Source organism: Ambystoma mexicanum, chromosome 2p, assembly GCF_040938575.1.
Source record: "Ambystoma mexicanum isolate Mex_15411 chromosome 2p, UKY_AmexF1_1, whole genome shotgun sequence".
In the NCBI taxonomy this organism is placed as follows: Eukaryota; Metazoa; Chordata; class Amphibia; order Caudata; family Ambystomatidae; genus Ambystoma; species Ambystoma mexicanum.
Window position 1 is genome coordinate 205,259,520 of NC_090923.1, and position 15,663 is coordinate 205,275,182.

General features: G+C 54.6%; 1 long non-coding RNA gene across 3 annotated transcripts in view; it reads right to left on the reverse strand.

Annotated features, from left to right (window-relative positions):
* The window catches only part of LOC138566345 (uncharacterized), a 706,078-nt gene that overhangs the window by 393,537 nt on the left and 296,878 nt on the right, over positions 1-15,663 (reverse strand). The window lies entirely within an intron of this gene.

A 15,663-nucleotide genomic window follows, 5' to 3' on the forward strand; every position in this document is an offset into this window, starting at 1 on the left:
AGGTAGCTGTAGGGGGCCAGTAGCTACACAAATGGTGGATACATGTCCGAATGATACAAGACCTACTACGATCGTTTGTCTGGTCTTCCCTCTGTCTCCCTCTTCCTTGTCTTGTGACACCTAGAAAAACTTGTGTACAGGCGCATTACAAATACCAAATCATATCATATCATATTGGATATTTAATGGGGAGGAAGGATAGTTCGAGTCAATGCGTTTGTTTTGGAAGCAAGACAATGCAGCGCAACACAGGTTTGAATCCCGATCCCACGCTTAGAAAACACTTGTTGGTATTAAGCACGTTATGAAAGAATAATTATAATGATAAAGACACATGCCAGCTTGGAATGGATGATGGACTGCAGAATTGCTTCTCCAAGCAGTGTGTATGGCCAAAGTTGCCTGACATTCTTGCCATTGGCATTCTAATGTGCCCCTCTCCTAGAGTAGCCTCAGAGCAATTTTGTATTGCTGCTAGTACTATTGCCTCCTACCGCAGGAGAAGCATCTCTGCTGCTGATGTTTAAGAACTGACATAATGAATGAGCAATATATCCCAGTCCAGGCCAGTATGGCAACATACCATTGCTTTCCCAAAGTGACGGAATTCTCTGAGTCAGACGAAGATCATAGTTGATCAGAGGTTGAACTGTTTCTCAGTGAGCAGGGAAACCTAGGCAGTGAAGGTGGTCTCCTGGTTACTGTGGTTTCCATTAAATACTACTACTTACTCAGACTCTGAATATTAAAATGTTAAACGGATTGTTGTGTGGTATTACTTTGTCTATCCTGTCTTGGAGGAGAGGGGGCACACAATTAATTTGTACATCTCTCCTCACTCCCAGAGATGGGTCACAGGCTGAATTTTTACATCTCTATCTCTTCTCTGTCACAGAGGTGGAGGCACACAAGTAATGGCAATGTCTTCTCCGTCTCGTAGGAGTGGGTGCACGCATTGCATGTTTATGTCTACCCTCTCTTGCCAGAGTGGGGGCACAGGATACATATTTACATTGCTTCTCTCTCATAGCAGTTAGGGCACACACTGAATTTGTATGTCTCTCCTCTGTACCAGTGTTGGCACATACACTGATTTTGTACCTCTCTTCTTTCTTGAAGAAGTGGGTTCACAAATTAATGTTTACATCTCTCCTCCCTTGCAGGAGTGAGGGCACACACTGAATATTTACAACTCCCATGTCTCACAGATAAGAGTAAATCTGCTGAAATTGTATGCCTCCCTGTCTTGCAGTGTTGGGTGCACACGCTGAAATTTTATATCTCTCCTCTCTTGCCAGAGAGCGGCAAAGATTGAACATTTACATTGCTCCTCTGTCACAGTAGTGAGGGCATACATTGTGTTTTTATGAATCTGCAATTGTACAGCTCTCCTTTCTTTCAGGAGTGAGGACACATATTACATTGTTGACTATCCTCTCTCAAATGAATGGTTGCACACACTAAATGTCTATCTATTGTCTCTTGCAGGAGTAGGGGCACAGTGTATTTGTATGTCTCGTCTGACTCGCAGGTGTGGAGGCACACTGAGTTTTTGTGGTTCTGTCTTGAAAGAATGCAGACACACACTGAATTTGAACATCTCTCTGCTCTTGCAGAGTTGGGTGAACACATACTGACAGGCTAATTCATAGAATCCAGCGCACAAGTAGCGCACGCGGCTGGCGCACAGCGTGCGCCTGCGATAGTCTGCGCCAGGCACGTGCGCTAAAACAGATTTCCGCGCACAGCGTATTCATGGATTTCAAGCTCCCAAAACAGCCGTGGCGCAGAGAATCGCAGCGAGCCTGCAGCAGCGCCAGTAACGCCCCCAAGAACGCCCTCGCGCACGGAAAAGCCATCAAAAGCGCTAAATCATCGCTAAGGGCTGCGCTAACCCCGGACCACTTCACAGGGCAGGCAAACAAGGAAAGCAAAGCGGGCAATCTCCAAATCAGGAGTACGCGGGAAGTACTACACGCGACTAGGCAGGGAACGTGAATCACAGGGGTACGCGGGAATCATCACACGCGAACAGCCAGGGTGCGTGTATTACAGGGGTAGCGGGAAGTTCAACACGCGATGGGCCAGGGAACGTGTATTACAGGGGGACGCGTGAAGTAGAACACGCGATAGGCCAGGGAACGTGCATCACAGGGGTACGCGGGAATTATCACACGCGAACAGCCAGGGTGCGTGTATTACAGGGGTAGCGGGAAGTTCAACACGCGATGGGCCAGGGAACGTGTATTACAGGAGGACGCGTGAAGTAGAACACGCGATAGGCCAGGGAACGTGTATTACAGGGGTCCGCGGGAATCATCACACGCGAACAGGCAGGGTGCGTGTATTACAGGGGTAGCGGGAAGTTCAACACGCGATTGGCCAGGGTACGTGTATCACAGGGGTGCGTGGGAATTATCACATGCGAATAGGTTGGGTGGGCCCCCACAGGTGTACCCTGTACACCCTCCCCGGCCCCTGCAGGCAGCCCACAAAACAGTGGACTACCCTGCACACCTGATCATGTCCCCCTGCACCCCCATCCACCAGGGGCACCCTCCACCAGGCCCCCACCCATGTCTCCCACCACCCCCACCCCCCAGCAGTGCAGGGGCACCTGCCATCAGGCCCCCATCCATGTCTCCCACCACCCCCAACCCCCATCCACCAGGGGCACCCTCCACCAGGCCCCCACCACCCCCACCCACCAGCACTGTGGGGCACGTGGCCAGCAGGCAGTCAGGCAGCAGCCGATGGCAGGTGGGAGCGTGCTCAGGGTTCTTGGGGACTTAAATTTGGCCTCCTGGCCAGGAGCGTGGTCTTTCGTGTTAGAACGCGTGGACAGCCTGATAGGGAGTGAATGTGCACCTGAAAACCCCCCACTCATCGCGCGAAAACCCGTCACCAGCATATGTGCGTCAATAGTTACCTGGACGTGCAGTGTCAAAGCGTGTGATTGGTGAAAAGTGAGGGACACGCAGGAGTGTCGAAGCGCGTGATTGGTGAAAAAGGATCCACATGCAGGATTGACAAAGCGTGTGATTGGTGAAAAGTGAGCTACACGCTGGAGTGTCGAAGCGCGTGATTGGTGAACAAGGATCCACATGCAGGAGTGACAAAGCGTGTGATTGGTGAAAAGATACCTACACGCAGGAGTGCCAAAGCGTGTGATTGGTGAAAATGGGCCAAGCACGTACACGCCGTAAGTGACGATGTACGTGTGGGCCTGTATAAAAGGTAGTGTTGAACACTATTTCCTTGTACGTGCTTTTCGTGGAGAGCGAGTGGGTGAATTCGGTACTTCTTGTCGTTTCACACGCGATTTACTTCACGACGTTTCCAGTTCGTACTCCCTGTTACCTCTGACAGCTCTTTTCTCTTTTTCCTCTTGTACTGGTTTTCCTGGGCCTGTTCCCTCAAACAGTGTCCCCTTCTACAGTTGTCCTGTCTCCTCAGACAGCGTACACCTCTTCTTTTGGCGGGGGTGTTGCCAACCAAAAGTGCTATTTTTTCACGCTCTTTTACCTGGCAGACGGTGAGTCACGCACGTATCTAACATCTGTGCTTGCCCCGTGTGTAGCCTACCCCTTCAGAGGTCAATCTAGGCCGCGTGTGACACGCATACGTTCATTGTGTTACTGGATGCCACAGCGTAGTGCAGGGTTTTCCATCAGCACACGTGGTCTAGGAGGGGTATTGTGCACGTTCCTTAACTTTTCTGGGGTGCCTGTGCGTTGCGTGACCCGTCATCTTTCCCCAGGGGTGTCATATAGCCTTGCCACTGCACTAGGGTACGAATACCATCTGGTACCCAACCCCTTTGACACCCAATTGCCCAGGACAATTGTGCACACCCACTCCCATACGCACAATACCATCAGTGCCATGGTTGGGAGGCGTGCAAGCCGTAAGGGTGGCAAAGGTGGCCGAGCCACACGTGGTGGCCGTGGAGGATCCAACAGGGGACGTGGTTGTGACTTGCAGGGCGCCCCTGTTCCCCCCAGTCTGGAGGAACAGTCAGGGACACCCATGCCCCCCCCCCCCCCCCCCCCCCGTTGAGAGTCATGTGGCTGATACCAACCCTGATCAGCCCATGTCGGACCAGGCCATTGTGGCACCAGACCTGTCCGAGGGTGATTCCATCGCTGACATCCAGGTCAGCAGGTCCACTGTACGTGCACCGGTGCACATTGGTGTCATCAGGGCACGCGCATCTATGCCAGATAGGTCATCTGCTGGCCCCCGTAGCCAGGGTGTGGCTCAATCCACCCCACCTCTCATACACCCTGCCAAGACTGTGTCGGTCCTAGTTCATGCACCTCAGATCAGGCCTGACCCCATCCCACTACCCCCAATGCCTGCACCTACTCCCATGCTGAGTGGGCAATCACACACACCCAGTACAGAGTCCACCACGGCTCCTGCCCCTAGTGTCCACAGCGGCGTAGGACACTCTGGATCCCCACCCCCTTCCAAGCGCAAGAGGAAGAGTGCACGTCCGGCACAGGCTGATGCCCCAGACACGGCTGCACAGTCCGGCCCATCAAGGAAGCCAAGCTTCACAGACGCCGAACTTAATGCACTTGTTCAGTATGTGTCAGATCATGATAGGGAAATGGTCATCGTTGCAGGGTCCAAGACCACACATGCCAGACGCCAGGCACACTGGCAGACCATTGCTGACAGAATAAGTGCCCTTGGAGTAGTGAGGCGCACAGCTAGTGATTGCCAGAAGCGCTGGAATGACCTTAAGCGCAGGGCAAAGGATAAGCTGGCCTCAAGTCATGCCGCAACCTTGGTGACTGGAGGTGGGTCCCCAGCACAGGAAATAGAACTCACACCACACGAGTCCGTAGCTGGATCCTACGTCACCGAGGGACAACTCCAAGGTGTGGGAGACCTCCCTGATTACGAGGCATCATCCGGTGAGTGCACATGCATGTGTGTATCATCCCTGTGCATGTTGTGTGTGTGAAGCATTCATGTTGGGTGCCTGTCAAGGGGGTGTGTGGCAGAGTTGATAGTGGCACCCATGTGCCTCATCCAGTATGTTCAGTGCAACACCATCTGGCCACAGCACTATCCCTACTGGCAACAGTGCACATATGGGCCAACACCATGGAAGTTGCCCTTGATTAGTAATTTTGTCACTACATTGTTGCTCATACTCCCCTGTCTATTCATCTGATGTCTTACATACCATTCCTCTCCTTTCCCCCAGCCATTCAAGTTTCATCTTCACATGCCTGACATGCAATGATACCACATGCTAATGCGTCCTCTGTATATAAATGCCTACCAACATGCAGTCATAATGTGGATGTAGCCTTGAGATCCACCTCCTTCCTGGGTCCTTTGGTACCGTCTGGTTTCGAGCCCCATTCCCTCACACTCCATGCTGCTCTTCATGGTCTATCTTCCATGACTTCTACAGTTCAGACCATCGTGCCCTACGCACGACACCTGCTTGCCAAAAGTCAAATGAGGGCAGCCTGCCCTCCAATGCGACCCACCCTATTGCTGACCAGTGCATCTGAGCCTACTCTAAGCTAACTCTCACTGACATCTGCTCATACATGCCTTTGCCTGTCCCATAGACCCTTCACATGGTCCCTGTCCTCTCTCCTTGCTCCTCTTCCACCATCATAGGTGGGACCCGTTGGGGTGTACTCCTGGCCTCCTTCCAATCCTCAGATACCACTAATGATGTGCATGGTAATGGGAGCGTCTCAGTCCAAGGCCCTTAGGCCAACCTCAATCTCCTTGAGAAATGCTACCCACATCTCATCAACTTCCTTACCTCTCCTGCTGTCCCCCCTCCTCTCTCCTCATCAATCCTGCACTGCCTCCCTGCACCCTCCCATGAACCTTCTCCGCCTCCCACTCCAACTCCTACACATGCGGCACCTCTGATCTCTAGCACTCCCCGTAAGTCCTACAAGGCTGTCAACCTCCTCCACAATTACACTCCTTTCACTGCGGCTGCATCAGGCATTCCTCCGATAACTGTCACTTACATGAGGTTATGCACCTTGACATCCTTGGTCTCATGGAAACATGTCAGACGGCCAGCTCTGTCTGCATCCTTGACCCTCTCCTTGGCCCGCCACCACTGTGCAGGGGGGGTGTGCCCTTGGCTTCCCTGAGGGTATTCCTGCCACTGTCACACCTACTTAGACCTACTCCACTCTGGAATGGCTTGTGTGAGGTTACTGTCCACCACACCTTGACATTCCAAACAGTGCGTACTGTGTCTGGGAAAACTGGTCAAATGTACTACTTCCTTTCTGAGTGTCCTCACCTCTCCTCCTCACTCATGTCCCCAGACACAGAATTCCTCATCCTTGGTGCGGTACGCATCCACCTGCATGCCTGTTGACGCCCCCACCTGACCTTTCTGTGACCTCAGCAACTCCCTCTCACCCTCTAGACTCCCGTCTGTCCCTACTCATTCTGCAGGGCACACTCTTGATGCTCTGATCTCATCTGACTTTCCCCTCTCCGTCCATCTCTGCACTCCTCTCTCCTGGAGTGATCACATTCTCCTCTCCTCCCAGCTCACCCTCAACACCCCACAGGCAAAGCCACCCTCACCACTGTCACACACCTTCTTTGTATTCCGACCCATGAAGTGTGTGTCAGTCGAGGCTCATGCTGCCAAAATGTCCCCCCCATCCAGCTCCCCCTTAGGCTCACTCCCATCCTGACAGGGCCCACTCCATGCTCCACTCCATGTCAGGTACACTGGATGTCTTAGCCACGGTCATGACCACCTGTCTGAAGCCCCATGCCAATGCAGAGTCCTGGCATGACTCGGATCTTGGGAACCCAAACCACAGGTGCCGGGTGGCAGAGAGGGAATGTCCTGCATCATGGCCATCCTCTGGCAAACTGGCCTGCCACATGCTCCAAAGGCAATAGCGCCTCACCCTTCTCACCAAGATGAGATCCCCAATCCAAGGGCACATATCTGCGGCATGTGACAACTCTGCAGGACACATAGAAATCTGAAAGGACCTTGCCGAGCCAGAGGCAGTGTGTACCTCCCCTGTCCCCTCCGAGCCCACAGCACAGCATGATTGTCTCTGTACCCCTATAGGGCACCCCCCCCAGCACTTGTCTGCGCCTAACACCATCTGCCCTTGACGTCAAGTCCTACTTACCTTGTACAGCACTTCCAGCCGCCACTCCCCCTTGCACTTCATTGTGCCACCCACCCCTGCACTTGCGTGACATGAATGACACCAGCACCAGTAGTATTGTTGACTGGCATCCCCTTCTGCCCCACCACCCCTCAGTGCTCCGCTGCACCTACAAACATCACTTGACCGGTGCTTCACGAATGCAAAATTATTCCGTTACAGGTGTTGGGGAGGTGGAATCACAATGTTTACTGCATTATGTTGATCTAGACAAGGCACTGTGCATCGTTGCCAATTTGGACTAGCAGATCCATGTACAACATGTATACTAATTGATGTGACGATGCAATGTCAGGACCAGAGTGGTTGAAATCCTAAAAAGTAGCCCTCCTCTCCCTCCTCACTTGGTGGCTATGTCACATGCCATGTGTGTGATGGCATGTGCCTTTGACATGGCAATCACCGCCCAATGTGTGATGGCAGTGCTAGGCATCAAGGTGAGCAGGCGTTGCTCTCCAATCAGTACATAGTATGCCCTGAGCCTCCCCTACAGACCCAGTGATGGTGAATGCATAGGAGGACTCCCAGTCATGTAGGACATGTGTCGTAGGACTACTGCCTATGTTGTTCATCAGCCCTTGTTGCATGCCATGGTGCTAATGCCTGTTTCCATTTTTCTCTTTCATGTCTTTGCAGGGGACGAAGCACTTGTTGATGCTGGGGATGTGGTGGTGGAGCCGTCCCAGGAGGGCAACCCGGGCCGACCTACCACAAGTGAGGGACGTGGTGTGTTTGTGGGTGAAAACCCACAAGTGCTGCAGGCCGTGCTGTCGAGGGGTGTCTCTGGGGGTTCCTCCCCCGAGCAGTATTCAGGTGTAGACTCGGAGGATGACACCTATGTGCAGTCGCAGGTGAGTGTTCTTGGGAGAGAATCTCCTCTGTCCGACCCACCTGCAGCCAGGCCATTGGCCTCAATGGGGATGTCAGTGTCGGCAGATCAGCCTCCGGTGGTTACGGATGCAGGGCCACACCACCCAATCTCTGATCCTGTTCCTGGGGCTGCAGATCAGAGAGGGAATGCAGTCCTGCAGCCTGAGGCCTTGCCGGCACAGCAAGGCGCAGTCCGCCTTGCCCCAGGCAGGTGTGGTGCCCGTCAACGTGGTGGCCGTATGCCACCTGGCAATACCGTATGGGAGCAATCCATCTACGGTATGGCCACCCAACAGGCAGCATCATCCGAGATGATTGCACAGGCCATGGATAGGGTGGCCACTTCCATTGTCCCCCCAGAAAGGCTGATGGAGCGACTGGAGCAGGCTACAGAGTCCATCTGCCAGGCACACAGGGAGGATATGTTGGCGTCCAACATGGACAGGCGGGCGGCACTGGCGACTCTGGGGGAATCACTTTCCATGGAGTCCCAGCGCCACAGGGAAGCCCTGAGGGAAGAACTCCGTCACCTCAGGTCGACCCTGTTAGAGCTTGAGGCTTCATCCCATAGAAGGACAGAGGAGCAGCTGGAGCGTCTGACACGGACGCTCTCGGCCGAGATGCAGGCAACTCGTGCGGAGGTCAGGTCATCCCGGGAGTTACTGCATGGGGACCTCCGCATGATTATAACCCAGAACTACCAGACCCGCCTGCTTGCAGCCATGGAGGAGCAAACTCGTGCTTTGCGTGGGCTGCCTCCCATTGTCACACCATCTTCTGAGGCAGCTCCCCCACCTCCAGAGTCAGCTGCAGGGTCTGGGCAGAGCCATAGCGACTCATCTCCCACAACAGAGTAGCCGTGTGGGCCACGAGCCTATGGGGTGTTTTCCTTTCCCATGATCCACACAGGTGGATTGTGGCGTGCATCCTGTCCTCGGACCTCATAGGTGCCCCCCCCCCCCCCCGCCGGCCCTTTCATGGCCATTTTTTCTCTTTTTCATTTTTATTTTGCAAGAGTGTTGCCTTGTGTGGGTACCTGGGCATACACTGTATTGTGGCTGGGCACATGCAGGCTTGTCCTGAGTTTGGTTTCGATGCTTGGGTAGCAGACATCCACACCCCTCCTGCTTCCCTTTCCATGGGCTTGCAAAGGGTGTGCCCAAGTGACAGCAAATTACACGGTGACATTGGACTCCCATGACCTGTTGGCCAGTCCATAGTCAATACTGTGTAGACATTCATAGTGTTCATTGTTGTTGCACCTAACTATGCATGATGGTATGATATGTGCCTCTACTTACATATGTTGCTCATGTTTTGCAGGTATTTCACACAGATCTTCACAAGGGCATACTCTCTGGAGTCACACTACATGTCGGTAGATGTGCACTGACACTTTTGCATGGCGCCATCACTGTACACCTGGACGGTGAGGACATACCAGCAGATTCAGGTAATGAGACTACCATTGATTACATGCAATGTGTCTTGTTTGGGTGGGCTTCAGGGTGGGTTGGTGTGTAATTTGATAGAAATTACTCTTACACAGGTGTGTAGTAGTGGCCCCAGGGCGGTTAGCTGCTCAAGTGCGGCTATGTTCCATTTTGGGCACTGCTATTTGTGACACTGGTGTCATGTTGTGATGGCCAGTTTGTTTGCTGTCACATACCATGACATGGTGTCCTCAGTGGCGGGACTGTGAAGGGAGTGGGTGACATGGCAATGTTGTCATGTAGTGAATCGCCTGTGGCAATGCATTGTAGATTGATGGAGTTGTGTCTTTGCATTGTGATGCATAGCTGGTGTATGTGTAGCTAGGGGTGCACACATATTGACACTTCCATGTTAACAATCTCAGGCTGATGTGTATCTGACAGTTCATTGTCAAGTAATTTTCAGACATTGTCAGGTAGAGTCATCATTGATTGTCAGATGGTATGTGCCAGAGCAGTGTGCACTAGCCAGCACTGTGATTCCTAGGTGAAGAAGTTGGCCACCAGTTGCGTACGGGCTGCCTCCCCCCGTGCCCTTTCCCCTCCCATGCGCAGCGGGCGTGCATGTGGTTGTGGATGTGGGGGCACCACCATGTCCACGGGCAGGCCCCGGCGTGTTGCAACGTTGTGCAGGACACATGCTGCCACTATGATCCTGCACACTATTCGGGGAGCATATAACAGCTGCCCGCCAGAACGGTCAAGGGAGCGAAAGCGTGACTTCAGCACTCCGAATGTGCGCTCCACTATGCCCCGTGTAGCAATGTGGGCTGTGTTGTACCTTACCTGGGGTGGCGTGGTGGGGTTCCGTATTGGGGTCATCATGTGGGGGCTGATAGGGTAGGCACTGTCCCCTGCGGAGGTGGTGATGGGTATCATTAGTGGTGTTGTGTCATGACCCAGTATCTGACATGCATGCATGTGGAGTGGCATTCATGCTCACCAAGCAGCCATGTATCTCCATGCTGGCCAGCCTCTAGGTCCCGGCATAGGGTAGACATTCTGTAGATGAAGCTGTCGTGGGTGGACCCTGGATAGTTGGCATATACTGATGTGATGATTCCCTTGCCATTGCATACAACTTGGACGTTGATGGAATGCCAGTGCTTGCGGTTTCTATAGATGTGCTCTGTTGCCCTGGGAGGACGTAGAGCCACATGTGTGCAGTCAATAGCACCAAGCACTTTGGGGATTTGAGCCACACCATAGAATTCCTGGATGCACGTCCGCCTTTCTGCATGAGTCCTGGGGAGATATATGTGCCTGCGGACTGAGGGCCGTGCAGTGATGATGTTCAAGACCTGGTGTAGGCAGCGTGACTGCGTGGCCTGTGACACACCACCCACTATGGCACTTGTCCGCTGAAAGGATCCAGTGGCCAAGAAGTGCAGTACATTCAGGACCTTCTGCAGGGGGCTGAGTGCTTGGGAGCACAGGGTGGGTGATGTGAGGTCATCCTCCCACTCACTGACCAGGTCCAGTATGATGTGTGCTGGAAACCTGTACCTCCCATACACCTGGTCATCAGGCATCCCGAATAGGCTGGTTCTGGGTGTGAATATTCTGGCCCTGACTCTCCTCCTCATCCTCCTTTGGTAGCCCACTGCCACTGCTGCTAGGAACGGTATGTTCATCCTGGCATCTGGCTTGTTTATTGAAAAGTGCGCAAATTAATGCCTTGCGCGTGTAGTAGGCAGCGTGTGAGCCTCGCACCCCTGGAATCGAGTTCCCACTCCAATCGCGTGTATATATTCCCACGCTGCAGGCATACAGGTGCGCTGACGTACTTGCCTGTGTAAGGGGCCGCGCGGCCCTGAAATACACGTACATAGGCCAATGGCGTGTACGCGCACTTTTGGCCAATTACACGCGATGAAATACACGTACATAGGCCAATGGCGTGAACGCGCACTTTTGGCCAATTACACGCGATTACACTCAGACGTGCAGGATTTCCACGTGTGCTCCGTCTTCACGTGCTGAGTGGGGAACGCCCGTGCGGATCACGTCAGACGCGCTCACGCGATGAGGGACTCTGGTCCAATAGAATCGCGTATGCGTGCTGACACACTTACGCGCTAAGGGCCTTTCCTCGGATTTCACGCTGACGTGCAGGAATTTCACGTGCCAAATCACTCCGTATCAAGCTGGCCACCCGAAAACACACGGAACACCACGCTCCTGCCCCGAAGGCCGAGTTACTGCCCCCCAAGTGCCCTGAGCAGCCTCCCACGTGCTATCTGCTGCTGCCTGCCTGCCTGCCTGCCTGCTGCCACCGTGCCCTGCCATTTGGTGCCTGCACATCAGCCATCTGCAGGGGTCCAGTTGCTGTGTCCACCCCTGCTGGAACTGAAGACTCCCAACTGGGATTACATCGCTCCACAGCCCAGCCCCAGGACCCAGTTGCCCACCCACACCTGCCTCTGGGGTTGCCATGTCGGGCACTTCTACATCTGGCACCAGTGGCAACCCCAGGCCAGAGGGGCAGAGGGGCACCAGCTTCACTGCCACCGAAGTTGGTGTCCTGGTGGAGCATGTCCTGGGGCAGTATGATGCCCTCTTTGGATCGTCCCGCGCCAGCAAGGAAGGACGGGAGAGGATCTGGGCCGACTGTGTGGTTGCCATCAACGCGGAGGGGGTGGCAACCCGCAACGTCTTGAAGATCAAGAAGCGCTGGGAGGACTTGAGGTCCAGGACCCTTGTGAAGGCCCGGCGCCTCGTGGAGGGGGGCCGGGGCCACATGAGTACCATCCAGAAGAGGGTCCTGGAACGCGTACGCCCAGCGCTCCACGCCCAGATCCTTGAGAGGGAGACCCGTCTGGAGTTGAGCGGTAAGTGTCCAGGCATCACTGTGTGAGACAGGGCATGTTGCGGTGTGCTGGTTCTATGATACTTGCCTGTATGTGTGCCATGTGCCATATATGCATGTATGTGTGCTGGGACATCATGGTACTGCCTGTGCGACCAGTGATGTGTGACCCACATGGTTGTTGCATGTGTAGAAATGCGGCATGGGGAGCACTATGCAGATTTGGGACATGAGAGCATGGCAGTCTCTGTACCTGGACATGGATGGGGGTGAGGATGGGTGCTGATGCCAGGTACATATATGGTAGCCATGTCTGTGTGCCTGACCTGCATGTCTGTGACTTGTGCATGCCATGGATGCATGACTCATGTGTGTGACAATGCACAGATTCAGTGACGCACCCACCTTACCCTTGTTTTGCCTGTGTTTGGTGTGATTGTGGCCAGATGGATGTGACTGAGGTGTAGTGTGTGCATGTGATATGCATGAGCCATGATGCATGTGAGTTACATTTCATTGAATGTTTCAATAGTCATTTGGACATGCATGGAAATGTGCATGGCATGCACCATGCCTGTTACTGTGTGTGTTTCGCCTGCACTGACCCATGTGTTGTGGAGGGACATGATGGAAGTGTACTTTGACAGGGGTGCTCATCTGCTATTGCTTCCTGTCTAGGGGACCATTGTACAGTAGCCTGATGCTTGTGTTCTTTGTCTCCCTCTACGCAGCGGCTAGTGAAGAAGAGGGCGGAGACGGCGCTGTGGAGCAAGGCGGCGGGGATGCCCCCACGGCTGCAGCGGAAGGGGTGGGTGAGCCCCCACAGGGGCCTGCTACGGCGGGAGACGGTGAGGAGCCATCCAGGTTGGTGGTTTGCACAGAGGAGGAGGAGGCCGACACTGGTGCACACATGGGCCCTGGTGGGAGCATCCCTGCTGGTGCAAGTGGTGCAGTCCAGGGCCAGGGGCAGGAGGCAGCACAGGTCACCGTGGAGGGGCCTGTGCATGTCGCTGTCCCTGACCCTGTGAGTGCACCACCATGCACCAGCAGGGATGCCCCGTCCCAGGCCCGTCCGCAGGTAGAGGGGATGTCCATGTCAACTGACTCCCCTCCACCTGCGGCCGTGGGAACCCCTGGCCGCGTGGAGCAGGTCCTGATTGGGGTCGCGATGCGCACGGCTGTGATTCGTGATGCCGTGCGTGCTTCCCGGGAGGAGCACGCACGTCATCACGAAGTGCACCGTGCCGACGTGGCCCAATTGGGATCGGCCATGTTCGGGGGGTTCCTGCATGTGTTGGCCAATCTGACGGCCCTCTCCTCCTCTGTGCAGGCTATCCACCAGTCGTTCTCCTTGCCGTCTTCCGGCCCAGATGCCACCATGGCCCCCTGTGGACCTGCCCCAACCAATGCAGCCAGCTCGGTGGGGATCCCATCCCTGCCGCAGTTGGGAGTCGGAGGTCCAGCAGGGGTGGACGACACAGCAAGTGGACCCCAGCAGATGGAAGATGTGCCGGCATCATCGGGCAGGGCACGTGCACGACGGCGTCGGTGGTTACCATCAGCCTGGATGCCGTCGTGCTGGCAGAGGCAGTGGCGTCGCAGGCAGCAGCGGGCTCGACGTGGGAGGCATCATGGCTCAGGGCCATCAAGATCGGAGGGGCAGGCATCGGCCGGAGGGCAGGGCAACCCTGGCATGGCGGTGTGTTCCGTGTGGGAGGAGTTTGGCCAGCGGATAGATGCGGAGCGGCAGCGGGCGGAAGAGGAGCGGCTCGCCATGGCCAGGGCGGAGATCTCCATGCATCAGGCATTGAGGCGGGCTGCGTGCCTCGAGGAGGCTCGCAGGGAATTTGGAGAGCACATGGGGTTGTCCCTGCGAGACCTCGGGGCCAGGACTGAGTCCCGCCTCCAGGACATAGACATGGAGTTCGAGGATGCCCTGGCCAACATCACCAAGTGAGCCGCAGGACTAGCCCGCTGCCTCTGTATATAGTTTTTTAGTTAGTTAGTGCTAGGTTTCCTTTATTTGAAATTTTTTTTTGGACCGCTTGGACAATGGCCACTTCTTTGTACATATTTTTTTAGATAGTTAGTATTAGGTTTAATTAGTGGTGTTGGGCTCATGGACCCTTGAACAATCCTGTAAATATAGTTTTTTTTTTTTTGAGATAATTTATTTTTACTTTCATATTGGTCACACCATGTCGTAATGGTTTATGTTTCATTTCATTCTACTTGTGTTTACTTTGGACAAAATCGATTCTTTTTTCTATCCTTTGTTTTTTGGTTTCTAATTTTTGTTCCCGGACATGGACCTTTTATTTGCTTTCCCAGATAGTTGTCAGAGTTTACTTTATTTTTTTTTTTTAATACATTTTTATATTATCTTACACTTGTGTCATTTTTTCTTTGATTTCTTACATGCCATGATATGGGTTTTGACATTGACTTGCACCCATTGTGTATGTGTGTGTGGCGGACATGTGTTCTTTTGTTTATTTGCCTTTGGGGTTGTGTCATGTGATTGCATTCACTATGTGGGTGCATGCAATCCTTGCCTGGGTGTTTGTGCTGGGTATGCTGGTCATTACTGCCATTATTGTGTATCGTCAGGACCAGGGGCCAGGGGGACATGGGTGGGGGCCTGCTGGCAGGTTGGCCACGGGGGTGGGGGTGGTGGGAGACATGGGTTGCCCATGGGTGGGGGCCTGCTGGCAGGTTGCCCACAGTGCTGGGGGTGGGGGTGGTGGGAGACATGGGTTGCCCATGGGTGGGGGCCTGCTGGCAGGTTGCCCACAGTGCTGGGGGTGGGGGTGGTGGGAGACATGGGTTGCCCATGGGTGGGGGCCTGCTGGCAGGTTGCCCACAGTGCTGGGGGTGGGGGTGGTGGGAGACATGGGTTGCCCATGGGTGGGGGCCTGCTGGCAGGTTGGCCACAGTGCTGGGGGTGGGGGTGGTGGGAGACATGGGTTGCCCATGGGTGGGGGCCTGCTGGCAGGTTGCCCACAGTGCTGGGGGTGGGGGTGGTGGGAGACATGGGTTGCCCATGGGTGGGGGCCTGCTGGCAGGTTGCCCACAGTGCTGGGGGTGGGGGTGGTGGGAGACATGGGTTGCCCATGGGTGGGGGCCTGCTGGCAGGTTGCCCACAGTGCTGGGGGTGGTGGGAGACATGGGTTGCCCATGGGTGGGGGCCTGCTGGCAGGTTGGCCACAGTGCTGGGGGTGGGGGTGGTGGGAGACATGGGTTGCCCATGGGTGGGGGCCTGCTGGCAGGTTGGCCACAGTGCTGGGGG